Source organism: Castor canadensis, chromosome 3, assembly GCF_047511655.1.
Source record: "Castor canadensis chromosome 3, mCasCan1.hap1v2, whole genome shotgun sequence".
Lineage (NCBI taxonomy): Eukaryota > Metazoa > Chordata > Mammalia > Rodentia > Castoridae > Castor > Castor canadensis.
Window position 1 is genome coordinate 108,356,667 of NC_133388.1, and position 14,900 is coordinate 108,371,566.

The 14,900-nt window shown below is 33.8% G+C and overlaps 1 long non-coding RNA gene across 1 annotated transcript in view; it reads left to right on the forward strand.

Moving 5' to 3' along the window:
• The first annotated feature begins 428 nt into the window (after positions 1–428).
• LOC141421644 (uncharacterized) overlaps positions 429–14,900 on the forward strand; it is an 89,266-nt gene continuing 74,794 nt past the window's right edge. The window contains exons 1-3 of the long non-coding RNA XR_012446285.1: positions 429–1,375; positions 2,025–2,287; positions 4,199–4,299. This is a non-coding gene — a long non-coding RNA (uncharacterized lncRNA). The remainder of the gene's footprint in view (positions 1,376–2,024; positions 2,288–4,198; positions 4,300–14,900) is intronic.

Consider the following 14,900-nt stretch of genomic DNA (forward strand, 5'->3'; position numbering starts at 1 on the left):
TGTTCAATTAGGATTAATGTTAGTATATTCTTAAGGCTATTGTCTATTGGTCTGGATCCTAGTAGGATTTTTTCTTTTTTAAGTGAAGAACTTTTAAAAATGCTTTTATAATTAATGGTTTTACATATTGATTGATTTATGTTTTTAACTTGTCATGATTATGTAACTTTAGAAACTGAAATTCTTTGTATAAATTTTAGATTTTTAAATGTGGATGAGGTATTATAACATTTTCTTTACTCCTTTTGATTTAGAATTTCCACAATGTCAAAAAGGTCTACATAATGTATTTTAGACCATTGCTTTTAGATTTTTATAACCTAGGTGTAATTTTAAATAAAACAGTAACTATTGGCATTTGAAATAAAGTTCAGGGTTTTCTTTTGAAATTTATATTCAAGGAATTTGCATTATTGAAGAAGATTAAATCTATGAAATTTTTGTTTAATTCTAATGCTTCAATATATATTTGAAGGAAGGTTTTTTAGGAATGTCAACAGTATTGCTAATGTTTAGTTTCCTTATCTGTGTCTAGAGGGAAAGGAAGAAGGGAGCAAAGAAAAGCAACAAAAGAAAAAAAAACTGAAAATAAAGAACAATAAAATAAAGGAATTTTATTGGTATGTTAATCAGGACCCTAAGACCTTGGTATTTGAAAAAGGGATGAATTAAAGAGTAGTTAGTAAATTTGTTACAGTCTGGTGAGGGGGTGTATGACAATGCATGCCTATTTTTTAGGCCAATTGGAACTCCTTATTAATCCAAAATCAATGAAAAAAGGCATAATTTGTCAGCAAGGGCTGACATTGTCAACACAACACACAATTTTAAATTTATGAAAGGCGGCTTTTATGAATATTAAAAGAGACTTTTAGGAATTAAGATTTATAGGGTGTTTGCTATGTACTAGTAGTCTCCCTAGGGTTACAGAACTATTTTTGAATTAGATAAACCTTTTTTAGAGTGAATTTAGGAATCCTATTCTTTGGGTGCAGAGATGGCATCTTGTGTCATGCAAGTAAAGGAAAAGAATCTAGAGAGTACATTCTTTATAATAAAAATGGTAAGTGTTTCTTTATGTTGAAAAATGTGTAGGAAGTTATTTTGGCTAAAGTGAAGAGAACCAAATAATAAATGTATAACTGTTGAAAAGTAAACATTGAGGGGTGAAGTTTTTCAGATGATTTAACATTTTTTAAAATGAAATTTAAGAGGAAATAACTTTGATGATGGTTTTATCATCTTAGTTGAAAAAAATACTTGTGAAAAAAAGCAATGGCTGCCATGTATGGCCTTCCTTTGCAGGCAATCTTGGTCATCTCATTAGAGTAAGATCATGGAAGAGGCCCCCATCCCATGAGATGCTCTTCATATGGTAAATATTGTTTAGATTTTACAAAGAATTTGTATAAAATTTTTGTTTCATATGAATTTAAGAGCTTCAGAATGTTAAATTTTAGCTAAGACTGGCTAAAATAAAAGAATTTTAAAATGACCTTGAACAGCACAACTATCCTTGTCCATTCAAGAAAACAGAAGGGGGAGAGAATATACCAAGAGCCAACAATCTTTGTATGTTAACCCTATAATTTACTTGATGATACAAAGTCTTGTGTTTAAAAGTTTTTCCTAATTCAGCAAATCTAAGGCAAAAATATGACTTAAAATGCCTTATATGAGAACCTAGCTAGGCAATTCATAATTATATTTTCAAAGTAAGCTCTAAAAAAGTAAATGAAGAAAACTGGAGAATCATCATGGATCCTAAAAATATGAAAGGCATTAGGGACCTTTGGATTATCATATTGCAGGCTTGGTGTCAGGTGTAGTAATGGCAAGAATGAAAGGAGAAGGAGTAGAGATAAAGAAGCTGTTATATTTTAGCTTCTTGCTGTCAATAACACTGAGATCTAAAGGGATTCTAAGGGTAAGTTACCATCATGGCTTAGATTGTGAGTCTTTAAATTTGCTGTTTAGGGATTTTGGTTAGAGAAATATGTTCAATATTTTGTTATTTGTCTCAGATTACCTACAACATGTGAGGAGCTATGTGGCCTGGATATGAAGAGACCAGCCCTTTATGTATACCTCTGTACAAGACAGGAATGTTCTTAGCAGCCTAGGAATGAGACATGTGCCTAAAAGTGGCTATGGATAAAAATGTATGCCTCATATGAAGGCTGACTTCTCATGGGCATTGACCCAACAAATGCATGGCCTCCACTGGGAATCAGAAGGAACATGACACTATCTGAGCATGATTTACTCACCTATCAGGATTTTTAAGGTCAGATTGTCTGCACTATCATGTGTGTACTTTGCTGCTTACTAACTTATAACCAAGGTTTCATTTACAATCCTCTAAAATTCTCTGTGTTCTCATAACTGGAATGGAAAAAAAACAAAAAAACTGTGTTTCAGGATACCATTTTCTATAAGAGGACATCAACATAATTTTGCTGGCCAAAGAAAAACTAGATATGCACATTCATTGGAATTGATAGGGCTTCAAGAACTCATATCAAAGCACATGCATCAGAAGTGTACTAAAGAGAATTTTGCAATACCCTCATTCCTTAGTTTGGTAGATGAAGGTAATCCTGAATTGTAATTTAGGCTCATATCAGTGCTTAACTATTGAGGAGACATTTTACTCTTGACAATCTCTGTGAGTAAATTTGAAACCCTTATTTTCCTCTAAGAAACACAACATGCCAAACCAAATTGTTACATGTCATTTAACACACATATTCAAAAACTTCCAAGTCATTATATCAATTCATTATTGAGCTACACTTATTACATACTTGCAGAGGTCCACCCACACAGTCTTAAATTCTTGAAAGGAAACCTGTAAAATTCTACCCAAAACATCTTAGGGATGGACAAAAATCAAAATGATATGGAACCTTTCTTGTGCCCCTACCTGTATAGCATTAAATTCACATTTTCTCTCAGAAAACCACAATAATATGTGATGATTCCTAGAAATACTACAGAGATATTAAGAGAGGTATTAAGAGATGAAGGCATGTATGGTAAAAATGTTGGGGAAACAGGTCTCATAATGATTTCTTAAAAGTCTGAAATATATCTAATGACTGTGTGTGGCTTTCCCTCAAAACTATACACTAGTAAAAATTAGGAACAGGCAAAAAAAATAAATAAAACACATGGTGACACCAGGTAGACATAGCCACGTCACCTACCTGCATATAGAAAATACTTATAAGACAAACCTACCTCTCTGTCTCTGTAATGGTCCCTGTTAAAAGAACTTGAAATGCCTATGCTTCTAATAGTAGTACTTGTCAAATATGTATAGAATTTTGCCTTATTGCACCAATAAGGCAAGAATATTGCCTTATTGCACCAATAGTGTTGTTATGCATATACAACATTTTTGAAAGCACATAATGTATAAGTAAGTGGGAAATGTAACATTGTTCAAAACAGTCTTCAGATGTGAATTTGAGAATGAGTTGTCAAAGATTGAATGTGCCACCATGTCAAACTTCTACATTAACAAATACCTCACTAAAAGCATGAAAAAATTTGGCAATAAGTTGTGAGGAATAACTTCTTCATTTACCTAGGCATTTATGGTCAGAATGTCTGCATGGGCAAATTGTCACTTCTTACAAACACCAATGTTCTGGTAACAATCCTTTAATAGTCACTGTGTCCTTGGGAAGGAAATATGAAAAAGAAAACACACAAATCTGTGATTAGGAAAGAATTTACTCTACCAAGCCACATATCCCCCATCCTCTGCCCTCAACCATTATTATAGTCCATATAAGTTATACCTACAAAATTGCTTCAGAGTTTAGAGAACTTCAGGATCACCAATCAAATCTAGGCTGGAATCATAAAAAATTCTTCATCTTCCTCAAGTGCTATATATCAACAAAAATGACAATAAACTAGAATACATAAGGCCTTCTGAATCCAAAGTAGAACATAAATTTTCTTTCTATAGAAAACTACAAAGCCATATTTATTAAAACTGTTAAGGACTCCATGGTTTCTTATCTCAGTATGGCACTAAAAGACATTGCCTTCATACCTTGATTGGTAGATGAATGTAATATGCCTTGTGCTGTGATTTATGATCATATGAGCACTTACCTATGTAGAAGATATTTTATTCTTGAAGGACTCTATTACTCACTGTATGTTTTGACCTGTCTCTAAGAAACACATTCTGGATAATGCATTTGCTACGTCCTACATCATTTCAGGAATAATCTACTCTACCTGTATGCTTACAGAGGTACCTGCACAGCACATAGCATGGTAAGGAAACCTTTACTTTCTTAAGAGGTAACATTTGACAGTCAATATTACAGGGATGGGCACAAGAAATATTATCTGTATGTCTGCTATGGCTGTACCACTCCAAGAAGTAAATATTTATTACTTGTCTGTAAGGGCACAGAAGAAAACCAAATTCTTGAAAGAAATGTAAGAGTTCACCATGTATATAACAAGTAGGAGGAAATTTAGGAGTGCTCAAAGCATTCATCATACTGAAAATAGTGAAAATTACATTGTTTTTTTCTTATCCATGTACCTCTACAAGCTTTTAATATCAACATTCTCAGCAAGCATAGAATGAAAATTGGCCTTTGCCAGTAATATTGACAGCTGAAAAGACTGCATCCAAAAAATGTTGGAAAATATATTTCCTAATGATTTATTACATATCTCTAAAATAAGGAAGACATCTAATGATAGAATATGATGTCATCTCATATCTCCACACTAACCAAGTCAAAAAGAAGATACTTACATGAAAACTTAGCAATATCAGAATAAGCACCACTCTCACTGACCTGGATAATGAATATCGGATGAGTTCTCAGTAGAGTAGGGTTAAGGAGGCTTTCAAAGAAATAAAAGCTTAACGTATTGCCCATGTGTTTTGTTACTCTTTTTTTTTTTTCATTTTTCTTTTATTATTCATATGTGCATACAAGGATTGGTTCATTTCTCCCCACTGCCCCCACCCCCTCCCTTACCACCCACTCCGCCCCCTCCCTCTCCCCCCCTCAATACCCAGCAGAAACTATTTTGCCCTTATTTCTAATTTTGTTGTAGAGAGAGTATAAGCAATAATAGGAAGGAACAAGGAAGGAACTCTTGAGTATGTTAGAAAAAAGAATTTTAAGAGTATTTATTAGGTAAAAGTGTGGCAAAGTTTCTGTTAGGTAAGGAAGCAAAGCAGTGAGAGGGCTAGGAAAACAGGTAAATGAACACCAAGTAGAGTAGATTACATTGTTAAGGCACAAGCATTAGTTCTTACATACAGGTAATCTATATGCCATAACATAGACTAAAGTGTTTAGCTCAACCAATTGTGTTTTTGTATTAGGTCCCTGTAAGCTTTTAATCCTTTTATTGTTTTATTGCTTTGATGTTATTATCCAAGGATGAAGGCACTGGTCTGAGGAGATCTTATAAATCAAAGCATCTTGTGACATGGCTAAGTATTGTAACATTTTTTGACAAATTTTTATCCAAAAGGTTTGTTGTGCCACCCTTTCTTTATGCTAAGGGCATATTACTCAATAGTACAGGTCAGAGGAATTTTAGAGGAACTAGTTTTTATTGTTGTTGTCATTATTTAGTATACAGTGTAACTTAGTTGGAGGTGTGCTGGAAAGAATACAACCAATGCTGTCTTTAAACCTTCTTTAGTGAAATGTTTTATTCTATAATCCCAAATCCATATTCTGGCTTACATTAGTTTAGTGTCACCTTTCCCTATGTTAGCCTGCCTTATTTACCTCTAAATCACTTTGGTTCTTTAATCTTAAGGAGTTGTGGAGAGTCAATAATCTGTCTTTGTTGGGTCTTGTCAATTTTAAAGGAGCATCAGTCTCTAAGATTGTACTGACAATTGCACTCTATTTGATGGAGAGATGACATGGAAAACTTAGACCTTTGACTATAAGGATAGGATGGTACCAGAATTATTTTGTGTTTTTGTATTGGCAAAGAAGCTACATGATATATTAGAGGTGACAATTCACAATATAATAATAGAGTAGTAGGTTTATAAACATTAAAATAATTTTTATAGTTTTTTAATCAGTGCTTTCCATTAAACCATTATCTTAGTAAATCTTTTATGTTGGGTGTACAATTTGACATAGCATTGGCCTAGTTCTGGAGATCCTTCAGTACAAAGGATACATGAGATATTTGTGATTTAAACACTGCATGAAAGGCTGACGGTGTGGTTCAATGGTAGAGCTCCTGCCTAGTAAGCACAAAGCCTTGAGTATAACCAAAAAAAAAGGTTATACTGTCTGCCTAAACACTGCATGTAAGCTTTTGGAGGATATTAGTCCCTATCTGGGCAGCAATAACAAGATTGAGGGACATTTTATTTTGAATCACATTTCATTTAATTTTTGTTTTTGAATTTATGAGAGAGATGTTTTGACCTGTGTCATGGACTTTAGAGTAAAGTTGTTAAGATATTTCATATGTTATATTTGTTATTTAAGAGATTAAAATAGAGGCTAATTGGCCAAAACCTGTTGAAAATAGATCTTATTTACATGTTAGAAATACTAGTGTTGTAGTACATTCTGTGAGATCTTATCTATTGTTTTTACATCTAGGCAAATATGACAGTACATTTTCCTATCTGAACTAGACTCAGGAATGTCACATAAATATGACATCTTTTTATGAGATTTTCAGTGAGGCTTCTGAAATATTGTATGTATTTAATGATTGGAATGTTAATTTGTAGTTTTGACTAAAAAGGTTTTTTATCATTAGTGGGAAAGATTTAATCTAGCCAATTACTGGAATTTTAAATTTCATTTTATGTGTGTTTTTTAAGATAAAAGGTCTTCTAAATAGTTGGACTATAGTGTAAATTAATTAGATGTAATAGTCATTTTAAAGTTGATAATACTTTTAAACATTTATGGTTTTTCAATATCTTAGGTGATTGTGGAGATTCAGTGTCTTTTCTGTTTGAGAGCACATAAGTCATGAACCCTGGTTAATGGTAGTTGTGATTCTGAAATTTTTTGTTTTGGATGTTGGATAGAGCTGTTTTGTAAAGTGTTTTGTTTTTTCTTTATTACTTGTATATACTGAAATACTATTATTTTAATTTTAATGATTGTGTGGAGTATAGATTCACAAATAATTTGCATATTTTAATGGATTTTTGTCTAGAAGTTGTATTTTGTGTTTTTTCACAGTATAAATTTATGCGAACAATTTTTGTACACTTGGAGTAAAGTAGTGCAAGTATATTCTGTTGTTTTTAATGTATCTTGATTTATTTTTTAAAAATAACCAAAAATTGAGACTTTAGATCTGGAAGAATATAGAAAATATAATGTAAGTATTTGAGCTAAAATAGCATAGCGATTTAGAAGTATGGGGTAAACATGTGCTATAGTGTTTTTTTTAAAGATTTCTGTAATTCTGTAGTTGTTATTTGAAAGAATAGGTAATTTACATGGGGATTGGAAAGGCATCAATAATCTAAATTTCTTAAACTTAGTAAATGAAGCTTGTGGCTTTGATTTACATTTGGACTGAATAAGATATAGATTTCCATGATATATTATAAGCCCATATGTAAATATCATAATGTATACCCCTGTACAACTATTAAATGCTAATTAAAAAATATCAATATGTGAAATAACGGACCTCGATAAATACCTACACTTCTAAAAGTAGTCTGCATAAAACATGCATTGCTTGTTAACAAGGATATGCCTAGTACTATTGTTTGAAAAACATGAGGTTTTCTTTTTCCATATCATGTATAACAAGGGGGAAATATGTAATTGCATGAAACAGTCCTCAGATATGCATTTGAGAATTAGAAGTCTTAAAGATATAATGTACTCTCCTTTCAAACTTATAAACAAACAGATACTTTACAAACAGCATGAAAAAAAAAAACCATGGCAATACCATGTAAGGCAAAACCTCCTCACTTTACTGGACATTTAAGACAACAGTGTCTGCACTGTCATGTGGGCAGATTGTTACTTTGTAGCAATTACAATTGCTCAGCAACAATCTTCTAATGGTTGTTCTGTCCTTGCAAAGGAAATACTAAAAAGAAAACATAAATCTGAGTGTCAGAAGCAGCTTCACTACCACACACGTTCCCCAGTTCACTTGCCCTCAACTATTATTATGGGCCACAAGCTCTACCTAGATCATGGATCACTTCAGATTTTACAGAATTTTAAGATCACCTATCAAATGTATACTGGAACAATGAAAAATTTGTAATTTTTCTTCTGTATTGGCTTGTCAACAAAAATGACAATAAACTAGGACATCAGGAATCCTTCTGAATTACAAAGTTAAACGTACATTTTCTGCCACAGAAAAACTACAAAGCTATACTCATTACAATTTTTATGAGCCCCCTGGTTTCTTATCTCAACACTTGCATCAAAAGAAAAGAAGGGTTAGGAACACCATCACCCTGAATTTGTGTATGAAGGTAAGAGTCCTTGAACTATAATTTAGGATCCTATGATAACTTACCTACCCAGGAGAAATTTAACACTTGATGATCACTGAGAATCACTGTACATCTTGACCTGTCCATGCGAAATACTTTCTGGAAAATACATTTGCTACTTGCCTCACCCTATCTGTGCATATGAAAACTACTGAAGTCTTTGTACCACTTCAGAAATCATCTACACTATCACGCACACTGCCTTGTTAAGGAACTCTTATTAGCTTAAAAGGATTCCTGTAAGCATTCCACAGTCATTGTCAAAGTGATGGACACAAGAATATTACCTGGATGGTCTGATTTTACTTCTGTCCCTGTGAGAGTGAAATACATGCTATTTGGCTGAAAAGACACACGAGATGTCCAACACTTGACAGAATTGTGAGGGAGGTACTCCTTTTTTCACACATATATGCCAAATACTGGAAAATATAGTTCTCAAATCATTTATCAAACTGGAAATGAACATTATATGAATCTCTATTTATGCCTCTGTTATTACAAGCTTTAATGTTACAATGATCAGCAATCAAAAAATAAGAATAGGTACTTACCAGTAATATTAGGTAGCTATTGTGCTTTGAAAAGCATGCATGCTAAACATGTTGGGAGGTATTCACCTCCTAGCGATCTATTACATATTCTGAAATTGTCAATGTGACATCATGTCCTAACTACATCCTAGCCAAGTAGGCTAACAGAATAGCTACAGGAAAATTTGGCAATCCAGTTTAGGCACCACTATTGCCTACCTGGATATTGAGCATCAGGTGAGCTGCACTGTAATCTTGTCAGTGGAGTGGGATTAAGATAGTTTTCAAAGGGATTATAGTTTAATATACTGCTTGTGGTTTTTCTTATGTTTGAATGTCTCAGATAAAAGACTTTTGAGAGTATTTATGAGTTAAAAGCATGGTACACATTCTGAGAGACAGGGAGTAAAGCATAAGGAAAGAAGGAAGTGCATACCAATTGCAGTGGAGTGGGAATAGTAAGGCACAAGTTTTTCACAAATTTTCTTACTTGCTGTAATGTAGATGAAGGAATTTAACTTCAGTCTATCTTGGGGGTTGTGTTTTTCTATTAGATACTTGGTAACTTTTAATACTTTTGTTGTTGTTTTGACATTTTACCCAAACATGAAAGCATTGTGCCTAGAGAGATCTTACCAATCATAGGATGTTGTGACAAGGCTGCCTATACTTTTTAAGGCATATTTTTGCTGAAAAGGATAGCTACGCATTGCATTCTTGAATTCTGGGGGAAGTTATTCCAGAGAGAATAGTTCAGGGGAATTTTAGAGTAATTTTTTGTCATTGTTATTATTAAGTGTTTTTAGACTTAATGGTCTTATGTATTGATTGTTCAATGTCTGTAATTGGACAGGTGATAATATAACTTTTTAAGTTGAAACTAGTACTTGAAAGTACTTTAAAAATTTAACACCTTAATTTGGGTCAGAGTCTTGGGAACCATAATTTGTTTTTCTGGTGAGCTTGGTTCTTTTACCTGAATATCATTGTCCTATGGCTGAGTCATTGTCCAAATTTTGTATTTTTTAATGTGGATGATAATTTTTTTTCTGTTTTTGGTTTTAGAGTTTCCATATAATGTCACAATGGTCTATGTAATGTATTTTAGATTATTATTTCTAGATTTTTGCAAAATAGGTACAATTGAAAAAAGTAAATAATAGGCTATAATCTTTAGACCAGATGTTTTTATTTTTAAATCTGTATTGTGAGGATTTGTATTTTAGTAGAACATTAACTTTGTATAATTTTTATATATATAAAAAGAATTGCTAGGAATGTCAACAACATTACTCATCTCGTTTAATTTATATTTTTGTATTTGAAGGAAAAGGAGGAAGAAAAGTTAAAATGAGAAAAGAGAAGAAAAAAAGACTTTTTATTGGAACTTTATTTTAATTAGGAACCCAAGACCATAGTATTTGACAAAGAGACAACTTTTACATTTTAGAGAGTGTTTAGTAAATTTGTTAAGAGTCTGATGAGGGGGCCATCCCTTCACTCCAGAAGTATCACAACTCAGGCCTATTCTTGAGGCCAATTGGAACTCCTTTTTAATCAGTAGTCTAGCCAAAAGGAACAATGAGACAAACAGTCAGGGCTGAGATGGTCAACACAAAACAGGAATTTAAATTTATGACAAGAGGCCTTTTTGAATATTAAATCAGAAGTTTTATGAATTAGGATTTATAGGGTGTTTGGTGTATAACCTAGTCCACCTAGGGTTATAGCAGTATTTTTAAATTAGATAATCCATTTTATAATGAATTAAGGGATCCTAGTCTTTGGGTACAGAGTTGGCATCTCATCTCCTTCTCCAGATAAACAAAAGAACATGGGACAGTATGTTGTTTGAGATACTAAGTATTCCTTTGTATTGAAATAATGGGTAGGAAGCTGTCTTCACTAAGGTGTAGAAGACTGAATAAATGTATAACTTTCAAAAGGCTAATTTTAAGCAATGAGGTATTTTTGTACTAATATTTAAGTGAAATTTAACAAGGAAATAGCTTTGGTGATTTTATCATCTTAATAAAACAAGAGATGTGTGAATAAAGCAATGGTTGCCATTATGGCCCTCCTTTGTAATCAGTCTTGGTCATCTCTTCAGAGAAGGGGCATGGGACAGGTTCCATCCCATGACATAATCTCTGCATGTTAAACATTGTTTGGATTTTGGAAAAAAAATTCTATAAGCTTTTGATTTCATGTGAATCAGTAGCTACAGAATGTTACATTTTAGCTAAGACTAGCTAAGAAAACAAAACTTGAAAATGACCTTGAACAACTATCTTAGTACAAGTAGGAAAGCAGAAGGTAAAGAGAATACATCAAGAGCTAACAATCTTTATATGTTAACCCTGTAATGATAGCTCATGTAACAAAAGTCTTCTGTTTAAAAGTTTTCTTAAGGAAATTTAAAGTCCCTTATAAGAAGACCTACATAGGTCATTTATAATTTTGTTTCAAAGTAAGCTCTAAAAAATAAATGAAGAAAATGAAAGAAACCTCATGTGTAGTAAAAAGAAAAAAAGGCATTAGCAGCATGAGGTTTAACAGACTTAGAGGTTTGTGATTAGGTGGAATGGTAACAAGACTGTAAGGGGATGACAAGTAGAGATGGAGAAGCTGTTAATATTTTAGCTTCTTGCTGTCAATAATGGCAAGAGCCAAAGGGCTCCTAAGGGTAGGTTTCTGTCATGACAGATTCTGAGGCCTGTAAATTTGCTGTTTGAGGATTTTTTCAGAAATATGTTAGATATTGTATCATCTGTGCAATATTATCTCCATCCTATGGGGATTGAGTGTCCCAGGTGTAGGGAAACCAACATTTTATGTATACCTGTGTACTAGCCAGGAATGCTCTTTAAAGTTTAGGAATGCTTAAAAGTGGTTTTGGATAAAATGTGCACAGCATATGAAGGCTGACTTCTCATGGTCATTATCCCAAGTGGCACATGACTGCCACTGAGAATCAAAAGGAACACGGCACCAACACCTGAGGCACCACCTCCTCACCTAAGAAGATATTTAAGATCAGATTATCTGCACTGTCATGTGTACAGTTTGCAAGTTACTTAGTAATGACCAAGTTTTATCAAAAATCCTCTAAGTTTCACAGTTTTCTCATGATAGGAAATAACAAAATATACAAAATTACGTTTCTGGGTAGTTTGGTCTACCAGGACACCATCCTCTTCTTACTCTCATGACAATTATGAAGTGACACTTAAATTCTCCCTAGATTCATAGATTACTTCATAGTAAACTTCAGAATTCAGAAAGTGTCATTTCTAGACTAGACACATGGAAATCTCTTAACCTTCCTCCAGTCTAGGAGGGTCAAAAAAGGGACAATGTACCAGGATTCCATAACTTGCTCAGCATTGGGAGGTTCAACAAAAATTTGCTGGCCAAAGTGAAACTAAAAATGTTTATTCACTACAATTTTTAGATGCAACAAGAATTCATATCCAAGCACTTGCATCACATATCTGTTAAAAGAGGGGTTACAACCTCATTCCTTAGCTTTGTAGAAGAAGGTCAGACATCTTGCACTGTGATTTAGGCTTATATCACTGCTTAATCATTTAGTAGGAATTTTACACTTGATGGTCTCTGTGAATAAATTTGGAACCTTCACCTTCCTCTGAAAAAAAAATCATGTGAAACCAGGTTACTGTAGTACTACCCAGAATAGTTAAATGTGTAGGGTAAGAGGGAAACTATGGTAAAAAGATTGGGAAAGAGTCCGATCTCCTAATGACTTGTTAAATATACCTGAAAATAGGAAGGTATCTATGAACTGAATGTGGCATCACCTTATACCTACACACTACCCAAGACAGTATTGGCTAACTTTCAAGAAAACATGGTCACACCAAGTGAGCATGAAGAAAATATGGGAACAGCAGTGTAGAGAAAACTTTCTCATCAAACTTCATATTGAACAGGAGATGACTTTCAGTGTTGCATCACCAGCTTATTCCTCACTTCGTTTTTGCTAGGTTCTGTCATGAATCTTTTCTGTATTTGGATACAGCTTGTAGGAAACCTGAAAAATTCATATATAAATATGGCTTAGGATGCAATTGCCCTTCAAGGGCCCCTGCACAATGAGTTCCACAAATTCATTTTTTAGGGACACTGGAGCTCCACCAAAATACTGGGATTAATTTGAGTTGATGGTATCTGTAGGATGGCCCTTCATTTCTCCTCTGAACACTTGACAAAAAAATCCTGTGTCTATTGCTTGGTGAGAGGACCACAACAATGACAAGAAAGCAGTTCCAATCATTCCCTCACCATTCATGGATTTGACATAAAATTTTGTGCCATATAAAATGTTCACACCCTTGGAAATATCAATTTCTAAGGAGACTGTCTGCTTTAATCTCAGTCACTAACAACCAAACATGGTGACAAGGAGCTTTTAGACCAAGAGCTTCACTTACATGTCTGTGATGTCACAGGCAGTGAAGTTCTGTGCTATGACTTAGTCCCATACCACTCTTTATGTCTCTAAAATTAGGTTTCTCCATACACATTTCCTGTTAGAAAGAATGCAGTAATATGAGGCTTAGTAGTGTTGTTATGGACATAAGTGCTTTTTTCAGAATATCATGTAGAAAAGAGGAGGAAGTGTTATGACACTTCCCCAACTTCTTCAGATGGCTTCTGGGATTTAGCAGGTCTTAATGATTGAAGGTGGCATCTTCTCAATCCTGTACACTACATGACACCTTACTAGACTAAGCAATAATCCTAATAATAATAACATGACAAAACCATGATATGTACAACCTCTCCACCTATCTGAATATTTAACATCAGATGGCCTGCAGTGTCATATATGCATTTTGGCATTTACCAAGGAACTAGCAATGCTCTGTCAACATTCCTTTAAGGGGCACTCTGTTCTTGGGAAGGGGATGTGAAAAAAAAGCATGCAGAATCTGTTCATAGCTTGCTCTGCCAGGACTCCTTCTAAGCCCTTCCCCTTGCTGTAACCATTATTATGGGACATCTCACTTCTACCTGGATTCATGAATTGCTTCACAGTGAACAGAATTTCAGGAGAAACCACCATTTCCTGATTCTTAACATGAAGAAAACACTGAAAATTCTTAATCTTCCTCCTGCGTCAACAACTATGACAATGAACCAGTATGCACTCCATCCCTCATCAGTGCACACAGGCTTATCATAAATATTCTTGCTATAAAAAAACTACAAGTGCATATTCACTATAACTGCAGAACTGCTAGGGACTCTGTACTATCTTATCTCAGCACCCGAAACAAAAACATGTTAAAATGAGGGATTAGGAACATCATTATCACTTACCTATGTAGATGAAGGCATGAAGTCCTGTGATGTGATTTGGGATCATGTAGGTACTTACCTATATAGGAGAAATTTTACTCCTGAAGATCTCTGTGAGTCATTATTGTCAGGACCTCTCTTTGAAAAAAACATCCTGGAAAATGCACTTGCTACTTCTATTATTCTTCATGTGCATATGAAAATTCCTGAAGGAATTCATTTTTAATACATGGGTACTTGGCGAGGTCCAATTACACAGCCTTGTAAGGATGATCCTACTATCTTGAGAAGATATCTGTGATATATCCATACTTAATGTCAAAGTGAAATACACAATGAATATTATCAGGATGTCTCCTTATGTCTATCCCTGGGATGCACAATGTTTGTCTATGAGGACACACAAAAAAAAATCAAACTCTTGATAGAAATATAAGGAAGGTATTCATATTTCCACCAAATATACGCCAAATAGAGAGAAATATGAGAGAGCACAAAATATTCATCAAATGCAA